Below are 8,322 nucleotides of genomic sequence, written 5' to 3'. Positions count from 1 at the left end.
CTCCTGGTAAACACACATTTGTATTTTTTGTCTTTTTTTTTGCTGTTGCACAATGCTCGACGGGAGAGCAAAACCAGCTAAATCAGCCCTTAAGAAGGGCAAGGCTTGCACCTCTTTCCTGCAGGCCCCCAACCATCCTCGGGTGTTGGAGAGACTGAAAAGCAGTGATTAAAGTCCTGTACGCTCCCTTGGAAGCTACTGAACCGTTAACAATAAAACATGCTGGGTCCTAAAGCTTTCCCTGAATAGCCAACAATCCACAATGGGCTAATGTCCTCCTCCTCCTTTCTTCTGTCCTCCTCCACTCTCCCTCATTTCTCTATATTGCTCTCCCTCGTTTTCTCTCTAATGTCCTGAGACGGCAGGATAGTCCGAGTGACATTGTCTTGTTCATTTTTCTTATGTCAAACTATGATGTAATGAGAGAGGTAATGTTATTTCACTTTAGTACCTATATGTGTGTACTCAACTCTATGACCCATCGACCATATCATCTGTATGGGAGAGAGAACATGTTTTGATGACTGTCTACACAGAAAAGTGCAGTATGTTCATGTAACGGATGTGAAACGGCTAGCTAGTTAGCGGTGGTGCTCGCTAAATAGCGTTTCAATCGGTGACGTCACTTGCTCTGCTTTTGTGGAGCGATGGGTAATGATGCTTCGTGGGTGACTGTTGTTGATGTGTGCAGAGGGTCCCTGGTTCGCGCCCGGGTATGGGCGAGGGGACGGTCTAAAGTTATACTGTTACATTCAAATGTGATAATACTCTTATACCTCAATTGGTTTATTTTTATTTTACCTTCATTTTACCAGGTTTTCACAATGAGATCAAAATACCTCTCTCTCAAAGGAGACCTGGCAATGAGAAGACATGACCGCCAATGAATGTACAGTAAATCTATTTGGATAGGATTGTAAACTGAACTTGAGGCCAATTATAGGCCACCTGTATGGGAGTTACATAGGAATAACTCTTGAGACCAAAACAATGCCCCTTAGAATGGTGTATGGATACATCAATAGCCTGTTTACAACTCCATTCATTCACTCCCAGGGTTACAAAGCACATAGTGTAGTCCAGGGGTTGCTAGGTAGCCGTGCACTTGAAAGTAATCAAGGGGTGGGGTTAGAGATGAGGAGGAGAAGGGGGGGCATTCAATGCAAAGACAAGGTTAGGTAACAGCTTGAGTATGTTGTTTAGTACCAGTTCACTTTCAACTTTTTGGAAATTCTTAACAGTAGGTGGAAGATTTCACATGAAAATAAAAATGACAAAATCCTATAAAAATAGTTGAAGAGTGAACTATAGCTATAAGTCATTCCTAAATAATACATTAACTTACAGTATCTTTACTGCAAGCATCTTTAACCACGGTCATCGTGGAAACAAAACATACATGTTGTTTATTCAGATTCTCCACAGGATAAAAGGAATAAAGAACAACTCTGTGATGTCTTATGAATGTACTCAGGTCTTTTGAAATAGCTGAAAAGCAAAGTGAAAGTGACCGTAATGCCATCACATACTCCCATACTTCTGATTGTGGTGGAGCTGATGACAGTAGGTGAGTACACACTGCAGTCTGCTGCCCCCCTCTGTCAAAATGACAAACTGCAGGTGGTGAGAGGTTCAGCACCATTCTTTCATCCCTTCATTTTTAATTTCTACCTCTATAAATCACTCTAGGGACGCATCCTATATAATGCATGTTTGACCCGAGCCTTATGGGCTCAATAGTGAATAGGGTGCCATTTCAGACGCAACCTATGTGTTAGAATGGGCCATTAGTATAGCTTGGTAGAAGAGGATGTAGAGTTTAATCATGGGAAGATAATACCAGATGTTCTGACGGAAATTAATGAGGCCTACAATGGAGTCAATCTGCCAATACAAGCATGGTTAGTTTACATCCAGAATGGAGAAACTACTATAGCCTAGTCCCAGATTTGTTTGTGCTCTTGCCAACTCCCAAACATGGCACAGCACTTCCATAAAGAGCGAGCAAGAGAGCAGGAACTGGCGCCCAAGCTAACCTCTCTAATCAAATCAAATTTTATTGGTCACATACACATATTTCGCAGATGTTATTGTGGGTGTAGTGAAATGCGTGTGTTCCTAGCTCCAACAGTGCAGTACTATCTGACAGTGCAGTAGTATCTAAAAACGATTCACAACAATACACACAAATCTAAAAGAAATATCTAAATATTAGATTGAGCAATGTCAGAATGGCATTGACTTAAATACAGTAGAATAGAATACAGTATATACTGTACATATGAGATGAGTAAAGCAGGTTGTAAACATTTTTAAAACATTATTAAAGTGACTAGTGTTCCATTATTAAAGTGGTCAGTCATTTCAAGTCCATGTATATAGGGCAGCAGCCTCTAAGGTGCAGGGTTGCGTAACCGGGTGGAAACGGGCTAGTGATGGATATTTAACAGTCGATATTTACGATAGATGTTTTTCAGTTTATCGGTCCCAGCTTTGACGCACCTGTACTGACCTCACTTTCTGTATGATAGCGGGGTGAACAGGCCATGACTCAGGTGGTTCTTGATTACCTTTATGGCCTTCCTGTGACATCGGGTGCTTTAGGTGTCCTGGAGGGCAGGTAGTTTGCCCTCGGTGATGCGTTGGGCAGACCGCACCACCCCCTGGAGAGCCCTGCGGTTGTGGGTGGTGCAGTTTCCGTACCAGGCGGTGATACAGCCCAACAGGATGCTCTCAATTGTGTATCTGTAAAAGTTTGTGAGAGTTTTAGGAGCCAAGCCAAATTTCTTCAGCGCTGTTGCGCCTTCTTCACCACACTGTGTGTGTGGTTGGACCATTTCAGATCATCCGTGATGTGCACAGCGGGGAACTTGAAGCTTTCCACCTTCTCCACTGTCCCGTCGATGTGGATAGGGGGGTGCTCCCTCTGCTGTTTCCTGAAGTCCACGATCAGCTCTTTTGTTTTGTTGACATTGAGTGAGAGGTTATTTTCCTGGCACCCCTCTCCTAGGGCCCTCACCTCCTCCCTGTAGGCTGTCTCGTCATTGTTGGTAATCAGGCCTACTACTGTTGTGTTGTCTGCAAACTTGATGATTGAGTTGGAGGCGTGTTTGGCCACGCGGTCATGGGTGAACAGGGAGTACAGGAGGGCGCTGAGCACACACCCTTGTGGGGCCCTTGTGTTGAGGATCAGCGAAGTGGAGATGTTGTTTCCTACCTTAACCACCTGGGGACGGCCCATCCATCAGGAAGTCCAGGACCCAGTTGCACAGGTCGGGGTTCAGACCCAGGGCCCCGAGCGTAATGATGAGCTTGGAGGGTACTATGGTGTTGAATGCTGAGCTATAGTCAATGAACAGCATTCTTACATAGGTATTCCTCTTGTCCAGATGAGACAGGGCAGTGTGCAATGCGATGGTGATTGTATCGGTTGTGGAACTATTGGGGTGGTAAGAAAATTGAAGTGGGTCTAGGGAGTCAGGTAAGGTAGAGGGGATATGATCCTTATAACTAGCCTCTCAAATCACTTCATGATGACAGAAGTGAGTGCTAAGGGGTGATAGTCATTTAGTTCAGTTACCTTCGCTTTCTTGGGTACAGGAACAATGCTGGACATCTTGAAGCAGGTATTGACAGCAGACTGGGATAGGGAGAGATTGAATATGTCCGTAAACACACCAGCCAGCTGATCAGTGCATGCTCTGAGGACGCAGCCAGGGATGACGTCTGGGCCGGCAGCCTTGCAAGGGTTAACATGCTTAAATGTCTTACTCACATCGGCCACGGAGAAGGAGAGCCCACAGTCCTTGGTAGTGGGCCGCGTGTTATCCTCAAAGGAGTTGAAGAAGGTGTTTAGCTTGTCCGGAAGCAAGACGTTGGTGTCCGTGACGTGGCTGGTTTTCCCTTTGTTGTCCGTGACTGTCCATAGGTCCTGCCACATACATCTCCTGAATTGAATTGCTTCTCCACTTTGTCTCTGTACTGACGTTTTGCCTGTTTGATTGCCTTATGGAGGGAATAACTACACTGTTTGTATTCGGCCATATCAGTCACCTTGCCATGGGAAAATGCTTTGGTTCGTGCTTTCACTGATAGATGCTGCCATCTATCCACGATTACTGGTTCGGGGAGGTTTTAATAGTCACATAGGGTATAGTCAAGAATAATCCTATGACAATGGTTGGTACATTAAATCAGTTATTTAATACTTCAAGCAGTGTATTGCCTTTCAAATTCAAACACACTGGAAGACCAGGATACATTACAATTAATAACGTACAGTACCAGTCAAAAGTTTGGACACACCTACTCATTCAAGAGTTTTTCTTACATTTGACTATTTTCTACATTGTAGAATAAATCAAAACTATGAAATAACACATGTGGAATCATGTAGTAACCAAAACATTAACAAATCAAAACATATTTTATATTTTATATTCTTCAAAGTAGTTGCCACCCTTTGCCTTAATGACAGCTTTGCACACTCTTGGCATTCTCTCAACCAGCTTCATGAGCAATGGTTTTCCAACAGTCTTGAAGGAGTTCCCACATATTCTGAGCACTCCTTACCTCTCTGTTCCAACTCCTACCAAACCATCTCAATTTGGTTGAGGTCAGGTGATTGTGGAGGCAAGGTAATGTGATACAGCACTCCATCACTCTCCTTCTTGGTCAAATAGCCCTTACACAGCCTGGATGTGTGTTTTGGGTAATTGTCCTGTTGAAAAACAAATGATAGTCCCACTAAGTGCAAACCAGATGGGATGGCGTGTCGCTGCAGAATGCTGTGGTAGCCATGCTGGTTAAGTGTGCCTTGTATTCTAAATAAATCATAGACAGTGTCACCAGCAAAGCACCATCACACACCCTCCTTCATGTGGAAACCACGCGTGCAGAGATCATCCATTCGCCTTCTCTGCATCTCACAATTTCACAGCAGTTGGAACCAAAAATCTCAAATTTGGACTCATCAGACCAAAGGACAGATTTCCACCGGTCTAATGTCAATTGACCGTGTTTCTTGGCCCAAACAAGGCTCTTTTTCTTATTTGTTTCCTTTAGTAGTGGTTTCTTTGCAGCAATTTGACCACGTAGGCCTGATTCTCACAGTCTCGTCTGAACAGTTGATGTTGAGATGTGTCTGTTACTTGAACTATGTGAAACATTTGTTTGGGCTACAATTTCTGAGGCTGGTAACTCTAATGAACTTATCCTCTGCAGCAGAGGTAACTCTGTGTCTCTTTCCTGTGGTGGTCCTCATGAGAGACAGTTTCATCATAGCACTTGATGTTTTTTGCGACTGCACTTGAAGAAACTTTCAAAGTTCTTGAAATGTTCCGCATTGACTGACCTTCATGTCTTAAAGTAGTGATGGACTGTCGTTTCTCTTTGCTCACTTGAGCTGTTCTTGCCATAATATGGGCTTGGTCTTTTACTAAATAGGGATATCTTCTGCCTACCACCCCTACCTTGTCACAACACAATTGACGCATTAAGAAGGAAAGAAATTCCACAAATTAACTGTTAACAAAGCAATAGAAATGCATTCCAGGTGGCTTCCTCATGAAGCTGGTGGAGAGCATGCCAAGAGGCAAAGGGTGGCTACTTTTAAAAATATAAAATATATGTTTAACACAATTTTGGTTACTACATGATTACATATGTGTTACTTCATAGTTTTGATGTCTTCGCTATTATTCTACAATGTAGAAAATAGTAAAAATAAAGTAAGACCCTTGAATGAGTAGGTGTGTCCAAACTTTTGACTGGTACTGTAAATAAATAATATATTTGTCCTATTTAAATAGATGCTAATCTATAAACCGTCTATATTAGATTATATTGCTTTCATAAAGGAGTAGGATTAGAGAAGGGGACTATTCATATCAAAGTATATGGTACTGTGTCATCCCTAACAATACATTATACATAGAACACTGAGTTTTACCTGGGGGTCCTCGTCATAGCAAAGAAGTTGGTACTCAGCTATGGAATTATGGGAAGTGTAGTTGCGTAATTATCGTATTTCGTCGTCCTAACGCAGTCTACACTGCCCTGCAGCTAGCCAGCTAGCTAACGTCCACCGTTAGCTAGTCCACCGTCTACCGATTAGCAGCACAACTATTACACTCAACTGAACGACTGAACGACTTGATTAGTGTAGTGTTAGCTAGCTACATAGTTGTCTTTGCTGTCTTCGTATCCAAGATAATTGTGTAGTTTAGAGTGTGTAGTTTTAGAGTGATTATCTTAATTTACCGAGGTTAGCTAGCCAGCTATTTGTCGTCCTTAACGTAGGAGACACTGCTAGCTAGCCAACAGCTAGCCAGCTAGCCAACGTCTACCGAACAGAACTTCCGCACTCAACAATCCGGTCGCATTTCGCTTCGCTCCACAGGTAGTATCACATTCTTCATTTCATTTCATTACAGTACAACGGCTTGATTTGTTCGATCGTAGCTAGCTACATAGCTAGCTACATAGCCGTCTTTGTATCAAAGATAATTGTGTAGTCTTGAGCGATTTCCTAGGTTAGCTAGCCAGCTATTGTCCTTCTTTTAACGCAACGTAACGTAATCAACACTGCTAGCTAGCCAGCTAGCCCGAATAGCAGCACAGTAGCACAGTAGAAACTATTACACTCAACGGAACGACTTGATTAGTGTAGTGTCAACAACGCAGACACTGCCAGCTAGCCTACATAGTCAACAACGCAGCCTCTGCCAGCTAGCCTACTTCAGCAGTACTGTATCATTTTAATCATTTTAGTCAATAAGATTCTTGCTACGTAAGCTTAACTTTCTGAACACTCGAGACGTGTAAGTCCACTTGTCATTCCGATCTCCTTTGCATTAGCGTAGCCTCTTGTGTAGCCTGTCAACTATGTGTCTGTCTATCCCTGTTCTCTCCTCTCTGCACAGACCATACATACGCTCCACACCGCGTGGCCGCGGCCACCCTAATCTGGTGGTCCCAGCGCGCACGACCCACGTGGAGTTCCAGGTCTCCGGTAGCCTCTGGAACTGCCGATCTGCGGCCAACAAGGCAGAGTTCATCTCAGCCTATGCCTCCCTCCAGTCCCTCGACTTCTTGGCACTGACGGAAACATGGATCACCACAGACAACACTGCTACTCCTACTGCTCTCTCTTCGTCTGCCCACGTGTTCTCGCACACCCCGAGAGCTTCTGGTCAGCGGGGTGGTGGCACCGGGATCCTCATCTCTCCCAAGTGGTCATTCTCTCTTTCTCCCCTTACCCATCTGTCTATCGCCTCCTTTGAATTCCATGCTGTCACAGTTACCAGCCCTTTCAAGCTTAACATCCTTATCATTTATCGCCCTCCAGGTTCCTCGGAGAGTTCATCAATGAGCTTGATGCCTTGATAAGCTCCTTTCCTGAGGACGGCTCACCTCTCACAGTTCTGGGCGACTTTAACCTCCCCACGTCTACCTTTGACTCATTCCTCTCTGCCTCCTTCTTTCCACTCCTCTCCTCTTTTGACCTCACCCTCTCACCTCCCCCCCTACTCACAAGGCAGGAAATACGCTCGACCTCATCTTTACTAGATGCTGTTCTTCCACTAACCTCATTGCAACTCCCCTCCAAGTCTCCGACCACTACCTTGTATCCTTTTCCCTCTCGTTCTCATCCAACACTTCCCACACTGCCCCTACTCGGATGGTATCGCGCCGTCCCAACCTTCGCTCTCTCTCCCCGCTACTCTCTCCTCTTCCATCCTATCATCTCTTCCCTCTGCTCAAACCTTCTCCAACCTATCTCCTGATTCTGCCTCCTCAACCCTCCTCTCCTCCCTTTCTGCATCCTTTGACTCTCTATGTCCCCCATCCTCCAGGCCGGCTCGGTCCTCCCCTCCCGCTCCGTGGCTCGACGACTCATTGCGAGCTCACAGAACAGGGCTCCGGGCAGCCGAGCGGAAATGGAGGAAAACTCGCCTCCCTGCGGACCTGACATCCTTTCACTCCCTCCTCTCTACATTTTCCTCTTCTCTCTCTGCTGCTAAAGCCACTTTCTACCACTCTAAATTCCAAGCATCTGCCTCTAACCCTAGGAAGCTCTTTGCAACCTTCTCCTCCCTCCTGAATCCTCCTCCCCTCCCCCTCCTCCCTCTCTGCAGATGACTTCGTCAACCATTTTGAAAAGAAGGTCGACGACATCCGATCCTCGTTTGCTAAGTCAAACGACACCGCTGGTTCTGCTCACACTGCCCTACCCTGTGCTCTGACCTCTTTCTCCCCTCTCTCTCCAGATGAAATCTTGCGTCTTGTGACGGCCGGCCGCCCAACAACCTGCCCGCTTGA

The sequence above is a fragment of the Oncorhynchus nerka genome, linkage group LG12, assembly GCF_034236695.1.
Source record: "Oncorhynchus nerka isolate Pitt River linkage group LG12, Oner_Uvic_2.0, whole genome shotgun sequence".
NCBI classification, from domain to species: Eukaryota; Metazoa; Chordata; class Actinopteri; order Salmoniformes; family Salmonidae; genus Oncorhynchus; species Oncorhynchus nerka.
The sequence above is the reverse complement of the archived record's forward strand: the minus strand, read 5'-3'. Positions refer to the sequence as shown.